The sequence below is a fragment of the Caretta caretta genome, chromosome 22 (assembly GCF_965140235.1).
Source record: "Caretta caretta isolate rCarCar2 chromosome 22, rCarCar1.hap1, whole genome shotgun sequence".
NCBI lineage: Eukaryota > Metazoa > Chordata > Testudines > Cheloniidae > Caretta > Caretta caretta.
The window spans coordinates 24,077,680-24,094,187 of record NC_134227.1 but is presented as its reverse complement, the minus strand read 5'-3'; the positions used below and the strand labels follow the sequence as shown (position 1 = coordinate 24,094,187).

Below are 16,508 nucleotides of genomic sequence, written 5' to 3'. Positions count from 1 at the left end.
GCAACAGTGACACTGGGTGGCCACTCTGGGTAATGCACAAAGCATTCCCCTCACGTAGCAACAGTGACACTGGGTGGCCACTCTAGGTAATGCATGAACAGTTTCCCTCACGGAGCAACAGTGACATTGGGTGGCCAGTCAGGGAAATGCACCAACAATTTCCCTCATGGAGAAACAGTGACACTCCGTGGCCACTCAGGGTAAAGCACAAACAATTCCCCTCACGGAGCAACAGTGACACTGGGTGGGCACTCGAGGTAATGCACGAACAATTTCCCTCACAGAGCAACAGTGACATTGGGTGGCCACTCTGGGTAATGCACCAGCCATTTCCCTCACGGAGCAACAGTGACACTGGGTGGCCAATCGACATAATGCACAAACCATTTACCTCATGCACGAACAGCGACACTGCGTGGCCACTCTAGGTAATGCATGAACAATTTCCCTCACGGAGCAACAGTGACATTGGGTGGCCAGTCAGGGAAATGCACCAACAATTTCCCTCATGGAGAAACAGTGACACTCCGTGGCCACTCAGGGTAAAGCACAAACAATTCCCCTCACGGAGCAACAGTGACACTGGGTGGGCACTCGAGGTAATGCACGAACAATTTCCCTCACAGAGCAACAGTGACATTGGGTGGCCACTCTGGGTAATGCACCAGCCATTTCCCTCACGGAGCAACAGTGACACTGGGTGGCCAATCCACATAATGCACAAACCATTTACCTCATGCACGAACAGCGACACTGCGTGGCCACTCTAGGTAATGCATGAACAATTTCCCTCACGGAGCAACAGTGACATTGGGTGGCTAGTCAGGGAAATGCACCAACAATTTCCCCCATGGAGAAACAGTGACACTCCGTGGCCACTCAGGGTAAAGCACAAACAATTTCCCTCAGGGAGCAACAGTGACACTGGGTTGCCAGTCAGGGTCATGCACCAACTATTTCCCTCACGGAACAACAGTGGCACTCCGTGGCCACTCAGGGTAATGCACAATTTCCCTCACGGAGCAACAGTGACACTGGGTGGCCACTCTGGGTAATGCACCAACAGTTTCCCTCACGGAGCAACAGTGACACTGGGTGGCAAGTCAGGGTAATGCACAAACAATTTCCCTCACGGAGCAACAGTGACACTGGGTGGTGTTACGAATTACACCTGGTAGGACACGCGCACAACTGCTGCGAATTACACCTGGTAGGACACGCACACAAGTGCTACGAATTACACCTGATAGGTCACGCACAGTTTGAATCTAGGCTGAGGCACAGAAATAAAGTCCGCAACTGCAAAGTTCCCAAAAGACACTAAGTTTATTACGCTCGAGCGTGGTGCCCCCCTGCTAGCCAGGAGGGGACCCTGAAAGCAGATTATACGGAGGTTATATACCTTTTAGCAAAGCATGTTGCCCTCGTGCATCGGAAACCTTAGCCAATAAACAAACCCTTGTCTTATCTACCACCTATCCCTGCTTGGTGCATTCCTCGTGCTATACCAGTATGTTAATTACACAGCATGGTCCTAAAGCCATGCATCAGTAACTTTTATTATCAGGATGGGAGGCCTCACATCAAGGCCAAGAGACAGGGAGTTAGAGACTGACAAAAACCAGATACTGGGAGTCAAGGCAGGCTGGAGACAAGGAGGACGATTTTCAAAGGGATTCAGTATCTAAGGATTACTCCTCCTGGTGTATGATGTGCTGGCATTTAAACAATGGTGGGCCCCAAACCAAAATGGAGCCACATGTGCTAACTTTTCCTTAACAGTGGCCACTCGAGGTAATGCACCAACAATTTCCCTCACCAAGCAACAGTGACACTGGGTGGCCAGTCAGGGTAATGCACCAACAATTTCCCTCCCGGAGCAACACTGACACTAGGTGACAGGTTTCAGAGGAACAGCCGTGTTAGTCTGTATTCGCAAAAAGAAAAGGAGTACTTGTGGCACCTTAGAGACTAACCAATTTATTTGAGCATGAGCTTTCGTGAGCTACAGCTCACTTAGAATTTCCCTCATGGAGCAACAGTGTCACTGGGTGGCCACTCTAGGTAATGCACCAACAGTTTCCCTCACGGAGCAACAGTGACACTGGGTGGCGAGACAGGGTAATACACAAACAATTTCCCTCACGGAGCAACAGTGACACTCGGTGGCAAGTCAGGGTAATGCACAAACAATTTCCCTCCCGGAGCAACAGTGACACTGGGTGGCCACTCTAGGTAATGCACCAACAATTTCCCTCACGGAGCAACAGTGTCACTGGGTGGCCACTCTATGTAATCCACCAGCAGTTTCCCTCATGAAGCAACAGTGACACTGGGTGGCCAAACAACATAATGCACAAACCATTTCCCTCATGGACGAACAGCGACACTGTGTGGCCACTCAGGGTAATGCACAAACAATTTCCCTCACGGAGCAACCGTGACACTAGTTTCAGAGGAACAGCCGTGTTAGTCTGTATTCGCAAAAAGAAAAGGAGTACTTGTGGCACCTTAGAGACTAACCAATTTATTTGAGCATGAGCTTTCGTGAGCTACAGCTCACTTCATCAGATGTATACCGTGGAAACTGCAGCAGACTTTATATACACACAGAGAATATGAAACAATACCTCCTCCCACCCCACTGTCCTGCTGGTAATAGCTTATCTAAAGTGATCAACAGGTGGGCCATTTCCAGCACAAATCCAGGTTTTCTCACCCTCCACCCCCCCCCCCCCCCACAAATTCACTCTCCTGCTGGTGCTAGCCCATCCAAAGTGACAACTCTTTACATAATCAAGTCGGGCTATTTCCTGCATAGATCCAGGTTTTCTCACATCCCCCCCACCCCCATACACACACAAACTCACTCTCCTGCTGGTAATAGCTCATCTAAACTGACCACTCTCTAGGTGGCCACTCTAGGTAATGCACGAACAATTTCCCTCACAGAGCAACAGTGACATTGGGTGGACAGTCAGGGTAATGCACCAATTATTTCCCTCACGGAACAACAGTGACACTCCGTGGCCACTCAGGGTAATGCACAAACAATTTCCCTCACGGAGCAACAGTGACACTCGGTGGCCAGTCAGGGTAATGCACCAGCCATTTCCCTCACGGAGCAACAGTGACACCACGGGGCCAATCCGGATAATGCACAAACCATTTCCCTCATGGACGAACAGTGACACTGGGTGGCCACTCAGGGTAATGCACAAAGCATTCCCCTCACGGAGCAACAATGACACTGGGTGGCCACTCGAGGTAATGCACCAACAATTTCCCTCACGGAGCAACAGTGACAATGGATGGCCACTCTGGGTAATGCACAAAGCATTCCCCTCACGGAGCAACAGTGACACTGGGTGGCCACTCGAGGTAATGCACCAACAATTTCCCACACGGAGCAACAGTGACACTGCGTGGCCACTCAGGGTAATGCACAAAGCATTCCCCTCACGGAGCAACAGTGACACTGGGTGGCCACTCGAGGTAATGCACCAACAATTTCCCACACGGAGCAACAGTGACACTGCGTGGCCACTCAGGGTAATGCACAAAGCATTCCCCTCACGGAGCAACAGTGACACTGGGTGGCCACTCTAGGTAATGCACGAACAATTTCCCACACGGAGCAACAGTGACACTGGGTGGCCACTCTGGGTAATGCACAAAGCATTCCCCTCACGTAGCAACAGTGACACTGGGTGGCCACTCTAGGTAATGCATGAACAGTTTCCCTCACGGAGCAACAGTGACATTGGGTGGCCAGTCAGGGAAATGCACCAACAATTTCCCTCATGGAGAAACAGTGACACTCCGTGGCCACTCAGGGTAAAGCACAAACAATTCCCCTCACGGAGCAACAGTGACACTGGGTGGGCACTCGAGGTAATGCACGAACAATTTCCCTCACAGAGCAACAGTGACATTGGGTGGCCACTCTGGGTAATGCACCAGCCATTTCCCTCACGGAGCAACAGTGACACTGGGTGGCCAATCGACATAATGCACAAACCATTTACCTCATGCACGAACAGCGACACTGCGTGGCCACTCTAGGTAATGCATGAACAATTTCCCTCACGGAGCAACAGTGACATTGGGTGGCCAGTCAGGGAAATGCACCAACAATTTCCCTCATGGAGAAACAGTGACACTCCGTGGCCACTCAGGGTAAAGCACAAACAATTCCCCTCACGGAGCAACAGTGACACTGGGTGGGCACTCGAGGTAATGCACGAACAATTTCCCTCACAGAGCAACAGTGACATTGGGTGGCCACTCTGGGTAATGCACCAGCCATTTCCCTCACGGAGCAACAGTGACACTGGGTGGCCAATCCACATAATGCACAAACCATTTACCTCATGCACGAACAGCGACACTGCGTGGCCACTCTAGGTAATGCATGAACAATTTCCCTCACGGAGCAACAGTGACATTGGGTGGCTAGTCAGGGAAATGCACCAACAATTTCCCCCATGGAGAAACAGTGACACTCCGTGGCCACTCAGGGTAAAGCACAAACAATTTCCCTCAGGGAGCAACAGTGACACTGGGTTGCCAGTCAGGGTCATGCACCAACTATTTCCCTCACGGAACAACAGTGGCACTCCGTGGCCACTCAGGGTAATGCACAATTTCCCTCACGGAGCAACAGTGACACTGGGTGGCCACTCTGGGTAATGCACCAACAGTTTCCCTCACGGAGCAACAGTGACACTGGGTGGCAAGTCAGGGTAATGCACAAACAATTTCCCTCACGGAGCAACAGTGACACTGGGTGGTGTTACGAATTACACCTGGTAGGACACGCGCACAACTGCTGCGAATTACACCTGGTAGGACACGCACACAAGTGCTACGAATTACACCTGATAGGTCACGCACAGTTTGAATCTAGGCTGAGGCACAGAAATAAAGTCCGCAACTGCAAAGTTCCCAAAAGACACTAAGTTTATTACGCTCGAGCGTGGTGCCCCCCTGCTAGCCAGGAGGGGACCCTGAAAGCAGATTATACGGAGGTTATATACCTTTTAGCAAAGCATGTTGCCCTCGTGCATCGGAAACCTTAGCCAATAAACAAACCCTTGTCTTATCTACCACCTATCCCTGCTTGGTGCATTCCTCGTGCTATACCAGTATGTTAATTACACAGCATGGTCCTAAAGCCATGCATCAGTAACTTTTATTATCAGGATGGGAGGCCTCACATCAAGGCCAAGAGACAGGGAGTTAGAGACTGACAAAAACCAGATACTGGGAGTCAAGGCAGGCTGGAGACAAGGAGGACGATTTTCAAAGGGATTCAGTATCTAAGGATTACTCCTCCTGGTGTATGATGTGCTGGCATTTAAACAATGGTGGGCCCCAAACCAAAATGGAGCCACATGTGCTAACTTTTCCTTAACAGTGGCCACTCGAGGTAATGCACCAACAATTTCCCTCACCAAGCAACAGTGACACTGGGTGGCCAGTCAGGGTAATGCACCAACAATTTCCCTCCCGGAGCAACACTGACACTAGGTGACAGGTTTCAGAGGAACAGCCGTGTTAGTCTGTATTCGCAAAAAGAAAAGGAGTACTTGTGGCACCTTAGAGACTAACCAATTTATTTGAGCATGAGCTTTCGTGAGCTACAGCTCACTTAGAATTTCCCTCACGGAGCAACAGTGTCACTGGGTGGCCACTCTAGGTAATGCACCAACAGTTTCCCTCACGGAGCAACAGTGACACTGGGTGGCGAGACAGGGTAATACACAAACAATTTCCCTCACGGAGCAACAGTGACACTCGGTGGCAAGTCAGGGTAATGCACAAACAATTTCCCTCCCGGAGCAACAGTGACACTGGGTGGCCACTCTAGGTAATGCACCAACAATTTCCCTCACGGAGCAACAGTGTCACTGGGTGGCCACTCTATGTAATCCACCAGCAGTTTCCCTCATGAAGCAACAGTGACACTGGGTGGCCAAACAACATAATGCACAAACCATTTCCCTCATGGACGAACAGCGACACTGTGTGGCCACTCAGGGTAATGCACAAACAATTTCCCTCACGGAGCAACCGTGACACTAGTTTCAGAGGAACAGCCGTGTTAGTCTGTATTCGCAAAAAGAAAAGGAGTACTTGTGGCACCTTAGAGACTAACCAATTTATTTGAGCATGAGCTTTCGTGAGCTACAGCTCACTTCATCAGATGTATACCGTGGAAACTGCAGCAGACTTTATATACACACAGAGAATATGAAACAATACCTCCTCCCACCCCACTGTCCTGCTGGTAATAGCTTATCTAAAGTGATCAACAGGTGGGCCATTTCCAGCACAAATCCAGGTTTTCTCACCCTCCACCCCCCCCCCCCCCACAAATTCACTCTCCTGCTGGTGCTAGCCCATCCAAAGTGACAACTCTTTACATAATCAAGTCGGGCTATTTCCTGCATAGATCCAGGTTTTCTCACATCCCCCCCACCCCCATACACACACAAACTCACTCTCCTGCTGGTAATAGCTCATCTAAACTGACCACTCTCTAGGTGGCCACTCTAGGTAATGCACGAACAATTTCCCTCACAGAGCAACAGTGACATTGGGTGGACAGTCAGGGTAATGCACCAATTATTTCCCTCACGGAACAACAGTGACACTCCGTGGCCACTCAGGGTAATGCACAAACAATTTCCCTCACGGAGCAACAGTGACACTCGGTGGCCAGTCAGGGTAATGCACCAGCCATTTCCCTCACGGAGCAACAGTGACACCACGGGGCCAATCCGGATAATGCACAAACCATTTCCCTCATGGACGAACAGTGACACTGGGTGGCCACTCAGGGTAATGCACAAACAATTTCCCTCACGGAGCAACAGTGACACTGGGTGGCCCCTTGGAGTAATACACAAAGCATTTCCTCACGGAGCAACAGTGACACTGGGTGGCCAGTCAGGGCAATGCACAAACCATTTCCCTCATGGAGCAACAGTGACACTTGGGTAGCCACTTGGAGTAATACACAAAGCATTTCCTCACGGAGCACCAGTTGCACAAACTGGGTTTAAGAATAATAATAATAAACAAAAAATAGTTTCACTATAAAAGTTAGATTTTCAGTAATTGTAAGGGATAGCAAACAGAAGAAGGCAGATAAGCCTAAGATCTTAAAGAGACTGGATTCAAGAAGTAATTTCTCATCCAAAATGTCTTTCAGCAACTTGAAGAGTTTCTCTAGCTTAGACTTCCCGTTGTTTCTCTTTACAGACTAGACTCCTGTCTTAGTCTGGATTTCCCCCTTCTCAGTTCGTTTGTCTCTTCAGGTACTTTCAGCAGCCTTTCTACTGCCCTGCATGATTTTCATCCGCTCTGACTTCTCCATGGCTCTCGAGACCTTAGCTGGGGGAATGCACACCTACCCGTGTCCTACAAAGGGAGACGGCACCAGGAGAGCAGAGGAGAGAGAGAGACTGAGAAAGTTGGCCAACACACAAGAGAAAAGAGAAAAATATGGGAAGAAGGCAAGCAACTCACCAGCTGGAGTCCTCCTCCTAGATGCAACCTTCTCCTGCAAAGGAGACACCATTCCTGGCCAGAGAAATGAGCAGCCCCTGAAAATGGGGACCTTGTCTCTCTCATAACCACAGCTGGTCAGGAACCATTTCTTACAAACCCAGCCCCAGCTAATGGGGAGTCCCTACCTGGAGCCAGGAGGGCCGTGAACAAAGCCTTAACCAAACCAGACACTTATCTCACTGACATTAGCGACTGCTCCACTGCCAGCTGGAGGACTCCTGGCTTGCATCAACACTGCTCGCGGGCTCACTGCTCTCGCTCGCTTTCCATCCGATGAGGGGAGTAAACAGTTTGTACTAAACCCAGCACAAGGAGGAAAAACAAATAAGTTACCATCTCAGTGATCAACATCGCATAGGCTATTCTTTTCTCCTCTCCCGTAAGGCGGCGTTCCGCCCCAACCCCCCCCCCCCCCATTAGCCCTATAGTACCACAACTAGAAAGCACCCCTTGAAACGGCACCCGAAATAATCACTCTGCACAGCAGACTCTGGCCCCTCATCAGCCGTAATCTCACAGAGCGCCGTACCCAAAGAGGAAGCACACGGCCTCTGAAGAAAACTGCAGCGAGCACAGATGAGGAATTCAAAGCACTGACCGCTTACTCCCAGCCAGTTATGCACGAGACAGAAAGCTGACGACTCTTCATGTCTGCTTAGAAGGATGTCCAAGCTACTTAGGTACACCTCGGCCACTTCTCCTCTGGCTAGGGCTCCTGGACAATTCCTCTGCGACAGTAGCTGCAAAAGCCAAGCATGAGCTATCATGATACAAAACTCCATTAGTGCTGGAAATCTTGCCCTCATCCACGCATTGGCCCCACTCGAAGAATAGAGACAGAGTTAACACCGACAGTCACTGCTCCACGCTCGTACGCACTGCCCTGCATGATTTTCGTCCGCTCCTACTTCTCCATGGCTCCCGAGACCTCACTTGTGGGAATGCACACCTACCTGTGTCCTATGAAGGGAGACAGCACAAGGAGAGGAGAGGAGAGAAAGAGAGAGTTGGCGAACACACTAGAGAAGACAGAGAAACATGAGTGCACGGCAAGCAACTCACCACCTGGAGTCATCCTCTTGGATCCAACCTTCTGCTGAGGAGGAGACACCATTCTTAACCAGAGAAATGAGCAGCCTCTGAAAATGGGGACCTCTTCTCCCTCTTAACCACAGCTGATCAGGAACCTTTTCTCACAAACCAAACCCTACCTTACGGGGCTTCCCTACCTGGACTCAGGTGGGGCGTGAGCAGAGTCCTCACCAAACCAGACACTTATCTCACCGAGACTGGCGATTGCTCGGCTCCCAGATGGAGGGTTCTTGCCTGGCATCAACAATGGTCACAGGCTCGCTGCTCTCACTCACTTTCCATCGCATGGGGGCAGTAGACTCTAAGGCTTGACTTCTTCCTTCGTACTAAAGACAGCAGGGGGGGGGGGACAAAAAAAATTACCATCTCCACCTGCTATGTCGCGTAGCCTCTTCATTTCACATCTCCCGTAACCCACGGCACCGCCCTCAACCCATCTCCTGTTACTACTTTACAACTGCAATTAGAAGGCGCCCATTGTAACGGCACCCAAAATAGTCACTTTGCTCAGGAGACTCTGGTTCCTTCCTCAGACTTAATCCCAGAGTCTCGTACCCAACAAGGAAGCCCACAGCCTGTGAAGAAAACTACAGCGAGGACAGACGAGGACCTGAAAGCACTGACCACCCAGCCAGTTATGCAGCAGGCAGAAACATGAGACCTCTTTATGTCTCCTTGAAAAGATGCCCAAGCTGCTCAGGTCCACCTCTGCCATTTCTCCTCCGGCTAGAGCTCCTGCACAATTCCTCTGCAAGAGCAACTGCAAAAGCCAAGCGTGAGCCATCACTACACAAAACTCGATTGGTGCTGGAAATCTTGCCCTCAGCCCTGCCTCCCTCTTTCATCCCATCTACAGGGGCCCCACTCGATGAACAGAGACCGAGTTAACACCAACAGTCACACCATCACTCTCGCACCGGCTGCCCTGCAGGATTTTTGTCCCCTCCTACTTCTCCATGGCTCCCGAGACATAGCCTGTACGGATACACACCTAGCGTGACTTCCCGTGTCCCATGAAGGGAGACAGCACAAGTAAAGGGGAGAGAAAGAGACAGAGACAGCGTGTGTTGGCCAACATACTAGAGGAGAGAGAGAGAGAAAACCATGGTAGGATAGCAAGCAACTCACCACCTGGAATCATCCTCCTAGATCCAACCTTCTGCTGCGGAGAAGACACCGTTCCTGACCAGAGAAATGAGCAGCCTCTGAAAATAGGGACCTGTTCTCCCTCTTAACCACAGCTAGTCAGGAACCCTTCCTTACAAACCCAATCCTACCTTACGGGGCTTCCCTACCTGGACTCAGGTGGGGCGTGAGCAGAGCCCTCACCAAACCAGACACTTATCTCATGGACAGCAGCGGCTGCTCGGCTCCCAGATGGACGGCTCTTGCCTGGCATCAACAATGATCACAGGCTCGCTGCTCTCACTCACTTTCCATTGCATGAGGGCAGTAGATTCTGACGCTTCACTTCCTTTTCCTTGGTACTAAACCCAGCACAAGGTGAAAAAAACAAGTAAGTTACCATCTCAGATGGCAACGTCTCGTAGGCTCTTCTTTTTGCCTCTCCCACACGGCGGGGATCCGCCCTCAACTCTCCTCCCATTACACCTTTAGCATTACAACCAAAAAGCACCTTTTCTAACAGCACCCAACATAGTCACTCTGCACAGAAGACTCTGGCCCCTCCCCAGCCTTAATACCACAGAGCCCCATACCCAACGAGGAAGCACACGGCCTGTGAAGAATACTACAGCGAGTACAGATGAGGAATTGAAAGCACTGACCGCTTACTCATAGCCAGTTATGCGGGAGGCAGAAAGCTGAGGACTGTTCACGTCTGCTTAGAAGGATGCCCAAGCTGCTCAGGTCCACTTCTCCCATATTCTCATCCGGCTAGGGCTCCTGGACAATTCCCCTGCAAGAGCAGCTGCAAAAGCCAAGCATGAGCCATCACTCCACAAAGCTCGATTGGTGCTGGAAATCATAGAATCATAAAATATCAGGGTTGGAAGGGACCTCAGGAGGTCATCTTGTCCAACCCCCTGCTCAAAGCAGGACCAATCCCCAATTAAATCATCCCAGCCAGGGCTTTGTCAAGCCTGACCTTAGAAACTTCTAAGGAAGGAGATTCTACCACCCCCCTAGGTAATGCATTCCAGTGTTTCACCACCCTCCTAGTGAAAAAGTTTTTCCTAATATCCAACCTAAACCTCCCCCACTGCAACTTGAGACCATTACTCCTTGTCCTGTCCTCTTCTACCACGGAGAATAGTCTAGAACCATCCTCTTTGGAACCCCCTTTCAGGTAGTTGAAAGCAGCTATCAAATCCCCCCTCATTCTTCTCTTCTGCAGACTAAACAATCCCAGTTCCCTCAGCCTCTCCTCATAAGTCATGTGTTCCAGACCCCTAATCGTTTTTGTTGCCCTTCGCTGGACTCTCTCCAATTTTTCCACATCCTTCTTGTAGTGTGGGGCCCAAAACTGGACACAGTACTCCAAATGAGGCCTCACCAATGTCGAATAGAGGGGAACAATCACGTCCCTCGATCTGCTGGCTATGCCCCTACTTATACATCCCAAAATGCCATTGACCTTCTTGGCAACAAGGGCACACTGCTGACTCATATCCAGCTTCTCGTCCACTGTCACCCCTAGGTCCTTTTCCGCAGAACTGCTGCCTAGCCATTCGGTCCCTAGTCTGTAGCGGTGCATTGGATTCTTCCGTCCTAAGTGCAGGACCCTGCACTTATCCTTGTTGAACCTCATCAGATTTCTTTTGGCCCAATCCTCCAATTTGTCTAGGTCCCTCTGTATTCTAACCCTACCTGCCACCGTATCTACCACTCCTCCTAGTTTAGTATCATCTGCAAATTTGCTGAGAGTGCAATCCACACCATCCTCCAGATCATTTATGAAGATATTGAACCAAACCGGCCCCAGGACCGACCCTTGGGGCACTCCACTTGATACCGGCTACCAACTAGACATGGAGCCATTGATCGCTACCCGTTGAGCCCGACAATCTAGCCAACTTTCTACCCACCTTATAGTGCATTCATCCAGCCCATACCTCTTTAACTTGCTGACAAGAATACTGTTGGAGACTGTGTCAAAAGCTTTGCTAAAGTCAAGAAACAATACATCCACTGCTTTTCCTTCATCCACAGAACCAGTAATCTCATCACAGAAGGCAATTAGATTAGTCAGGCATGACCTTCCCTTGGTGAATCCATGCTGACTGTTCCTGATCACTTTCCTCTTGTGTAAGTGCTTCAGGATTGATTCCTTGAGGACCTGCTCCATGATTTTTCCAGGGACTGAGGTGAGACTGACTGGCCTGTAGTTCCCAGGATCCTCCTTCTTCCCTTTTTTAAAGATGGGCACTACATTAGCCTTTTTCCAGTCGTCCAGGACTTCTCCCGATCGCCATGAGTTTTCAAAGATAATGGCCAATGGCTCTGCAATCACAGCCGCCAACTCCTTTAGCACTCTCGGATGCAACGCATCCGGCCCCATGGACTTGTGCACGTCCAGCTTTTCTAAATAGTCCCTAACCACTTCTTTCTCCACAGAGGGCTGGCCACCTACTCCCCATGCTGTGTTGCCCAGCGCAGCAGTCTGGGAGCTGACCTTGTTCGTGAAGACAGAGGCAAAAAAAGCATTGAGTACATTATCTTTTTCCATATCCTCTGTCACTAGGTTGCCTCCCTCATTCAGTAAGGGGCCCACACTTTCCTTGGCTTTCTTCTTGTTGCCAACATACCTGAAGAAACCCTTCTTGTTACTCTTAACATCTCTTAAAATCTTGCCCTCAGCCCTGCCTCCCTCTTTCATCCCATCTACATTGGCCCCACTCGATGAACAGAGACAGAGTTAACACCAACAGTCACCGCTCCGCTCTCACACGCACTGCCCTGCATGATTTTCGTCCCCTCCTACTTCTTCTTGGCTTCTGAGACATAGCCTGTGGGGATGCACGCCTAGCGTGCCTGCCCGTGTCCTAGGAAGGGAGACAGCACAGGGAAAGGCAAGGACCGAAAGAGACAGAGACAGAGCGTGTGTGTTGGCCAACGTACTAGAGGAGAGAGAGAAAAAAAAATGGTAGGACAGCAAGCAACTCACCTCCTGGAGTCATCCTCCTACATGAAACCTTCTGCTGTGGATGCGACACCGGTGCTGACCAGAGAAATGAGCAGCCTCTGAAAATGGGGACCACCTTTCCTCCCTCGTAACCACAGTTAATCAGGAACTTTTCCTTACAAACCCAGCCCTACCTTACGGAGCTTCCCTACCTGGACTCAGGTGGGGTGTGAGCAGACCCCTCACCAAACCAGACACTTATGTCACCGACAGTGGCGTCTCCTCAGCTCCCAGATGGACAGCTCTTGCCTGGCATCAACAATGGTCACAGGCTCGCTGCTCTCACTCACTTTCCATCGCATGAGGGCAGTACACTCTGACTCTTCACTTCTTTTTCCTTGGTACTAAACCCAGCGGGGGGGGGGGGGGGGGGGCAATGGGGAAGAAAAAATATTAGCATCTCCATCTGCAGTGTCGCATAGTCTCTTCATTTCACATCTCCCGTATCCCATGGCTCTGCCATGAACCCATCTCACGTTCCTACTTTACAACTGCAACTAGAAGGCGCCCATTGTAACGGCACCAAAAATAGTCACTTTTCTCAGGAGACTCTGGTCCCTTCCCCAGCCTTAATCCCAGAGTCTCGTACCTAACGAGAAAGCCCACGGCCCGTGAAGAGTACTACAGCGAGAACAGACGAGGACTTGAAAGCACTGACCTCACAGCCAGTTATGCAGAAGGCAGAAACATGAGGACTATTCATGTCTCCTTTGAAGGATGTCCAGGCTGCTCAGGTCCACTTCTGCCATATTCTCATCCGGCTAGGGCTCCTGGACAATTCCTCTGCAAGAGCGGCTGCAAATGCCAAGCATGAACGATCACTACACAAAGTTCTAATGGTGCATTTAATCTTGCCCTCATCCCTGCTTCCCCCTCCCATTCCATCTGCATGAGACCCACTCAATAAACAGAGACTGAGTCAACACCGGCAGTCACCGCTCCACTCTACTATTCACTGCCCTGCATGATTTTTGTCCCCTCCTCCTTCTTTATGGCTCCCGAGAACAAGCCTATGGGGATGCACACCTAGCACACCTTCCCGTGTCTTATGAAGGGAGACAGCACAAGAAGAGGAAAGGAGAGAGAGAGTCCATGGTGCTGATTGATGGAGAAGTTCTGAGGAGGATTGAGGCTGAGGGGCAATAGGGGAGCAGGTGGGGGATAAGCACAGGGATTGGGGCCCCTGGCAGTTGTGGGATGTTGAGTTGTGGCTCCACCCGTTTGGGTTGAAGTGGGGGCATGTTGCTTTAGGACCTGCTCAGGGGGCATGGGAATGGGCAGGAGCAGGAGGGCAGGGCATACGGGAGAATAGGAGATTTTGGATGTGGAGGGTTAGGGTGCAGGTCCGCCAGGGGGAGAGAATGAGAGGGTATTAAGAGGACTTTATCTAGGTGAGTGGTGGACGGTGTGAGTTCCTGGAGGGATAGGAGCAGGAGATGAAGTGGTTTCAGAGGAGGAAACTGAGGCACACAAGCCAAGGAGGGAAAGCAAAGTTGATGGGGGGTGGATGGCAAAGGGTGCCCCACTGTAACCTACTGTCCCCAGTCATGGGAGGGGTCACCTATGCCCCTCACTGTGAGGTTGGCTGCTCCGACTGGCAGCACAGCTCAGGGATGCTCCCTCTGTGACTCGCTGTTGCACATATAGAAGGCACTTCTCATAGCAGCTTGTGCTTCTCACCATGCCCTGGCAGCTACAAGTTTCTGGCTCCTCACTTCATGGTGGGAGAAAGCACAAGACACTCCATCTATCTTTTTCTCCTCGATCCAACCCCCTGCTTAGTGCCTTGCCTCTGCTGTGACATCTCAATACAGAGATGGGGCAAAAGGGTACCTGCAAAACTCCTGGGCTATCTCCCCTCCAGCACGGTACATGTGGTTCAGAGTGAAGGGGAAAAGGGAGTAGCCTGCCCTCTCTTCCCATATGTTTAGTCATTTGTGATGTAAAAAAACCTGCTGTAATGATACAAATGGAGAAACAGATCTTACTATACACGATAACAGAGTTTAAGTGCTAGTTATACAAAGGTGCGTTAAAATTAGAGCTGCTAGAGCATAGTCCCCCACCACACATTGTTATTTAAAAAAACTACTACCAACCTATCAGAATACATCCTTATTCCTTAGAGTAGGCTGCCAGCGGATAAGCATGACTGAGATACTAAAGAACTCAGAGTTATATGTAGTTAAAATTTTCTGTATGTTTCGCAGTGTGACTGTTCAGCCTCAGTCCTGCTTGTTTCCCCATCTGTAGAAGGTTAAGGATTACATCCTCCTCCTCCCAGCCAGAATCTAGTGTCTAAAGCTGATTTCAAGGCAGTAGTAGACCTTTAGGATCACCGCTTTGTTGTAGGTTTAAAATTAGAATTTTGAAATAAGTAAAAGAATGGAATAATTGTTTTATCCTGCATTGCAGTTTGGTGTTCCTGTTCAAATAGTCTGTGTAAATCAATCCTGCTTTGTACATCAATGAGGAATGTGTGTGTTAGAAGAAAAGCGTGAAGGCCATCACCGGACCAGATGTTCTAGGGAGGACAGACATAAAGGCGTGTAGCCAGACAGCCAGCCCCCCTCTCAGACCAGCATTGCTGGGAACACAAGGGAGCCAAAACAACAGGGCACTTAACATCAATTCCAGCACAGCCTTTGAAGCTGTGAGAAGCACAAGTGTGCTGCTACAATGTGCCTCTGGGAACATATACAACGATTAGGCTCACAGCAGACAGAGAAGCTGTGACAGACATGGCTCTTAGCCCCTACTAAATAGCGTGATGCACACACCCCAACATCCTAGGTGGGAAAATATTTACCCTAATAAAAGGAATGTCCAGTAGTCCAAACTTATTGCTTCTCTCCCTTGCAAGTGTAAACTACTCTTGCGAGAGCTGGCCTCACCCAGACAGACCAGCCCCAATTTGGCATAAGAAAGGAGAAAGAGAATAAAGGAGTACAGAGGTATAAGTATGGGACCTACAGCACCATGATTTTTGAGTGCTTTTCACTATCTATCTGCTGGTCAGATAAGTGACAGCCTCCCAAGGCTTCTGCAGCTAAGAGGGTCCCTAAGCCTTGTCCCTTATTCGTCTTTCCGCGGAATTGAGTGACCGATCCTGGCTTGGCACCGCTGGAATCGAGAGATGCAAGGAGGGTAAGAAGCACCCACACCTGATCTCCTATCTTTAGTGTACACATATTTTGAAATAGAGCTCTATACTTTGTTTTCTTTCTTTGGGATTGTGGCTTCAGTTTTGTAACTTGTTTGTGTGTGTAACATCTCTACATTTAAGTAAGTAGGCACTAGCAATTTTGTAACCACATGATTAGAATCTAGTTTAATAAATTTTGGTAACCATTTGTGCATAAGCCTGACTTGTTTCTCTGGTTTACTGTAAAGCAGCCAAAACAATTAAAGAACCTCAGCCGTTTTGGCTATAAAGCCTGGCCATTAGGTGAGAGTACTAAGAGCCTAGCGTTGAGTTGTGCGGCCTCCACGGGGCAAACTCTTGGGGCGCCTGTCAGTCAATCCTGACTGCCCACTGCGAAGGAGCTCTGAGCTCTAGCAGTTAAAGTCACGGGTGTTTAGGACCTTGGGGCATCCGTCAGCCTAGCCCGGGCTGCCCAACGCGAAGGGACAGTGTGTCCTAGCGGTTAAAGTCACGGATGGTATAAAACGGGCATAGCTGGCACCTCACCAA

General features: G+C 50.0%; 1 pseudogene; it reads right to left on the bottom strand.

Moving 5' to 3' along the window:
* Window positions 1-7,912, bottom strand: part of LOC125625384 (uncharacterized) — a 45,856-nt pseudogene extending 37,944 nt beyond the window's left edge.
* Window positions 7,913-16,508: the final 8,596 nt, after the last annotated feature.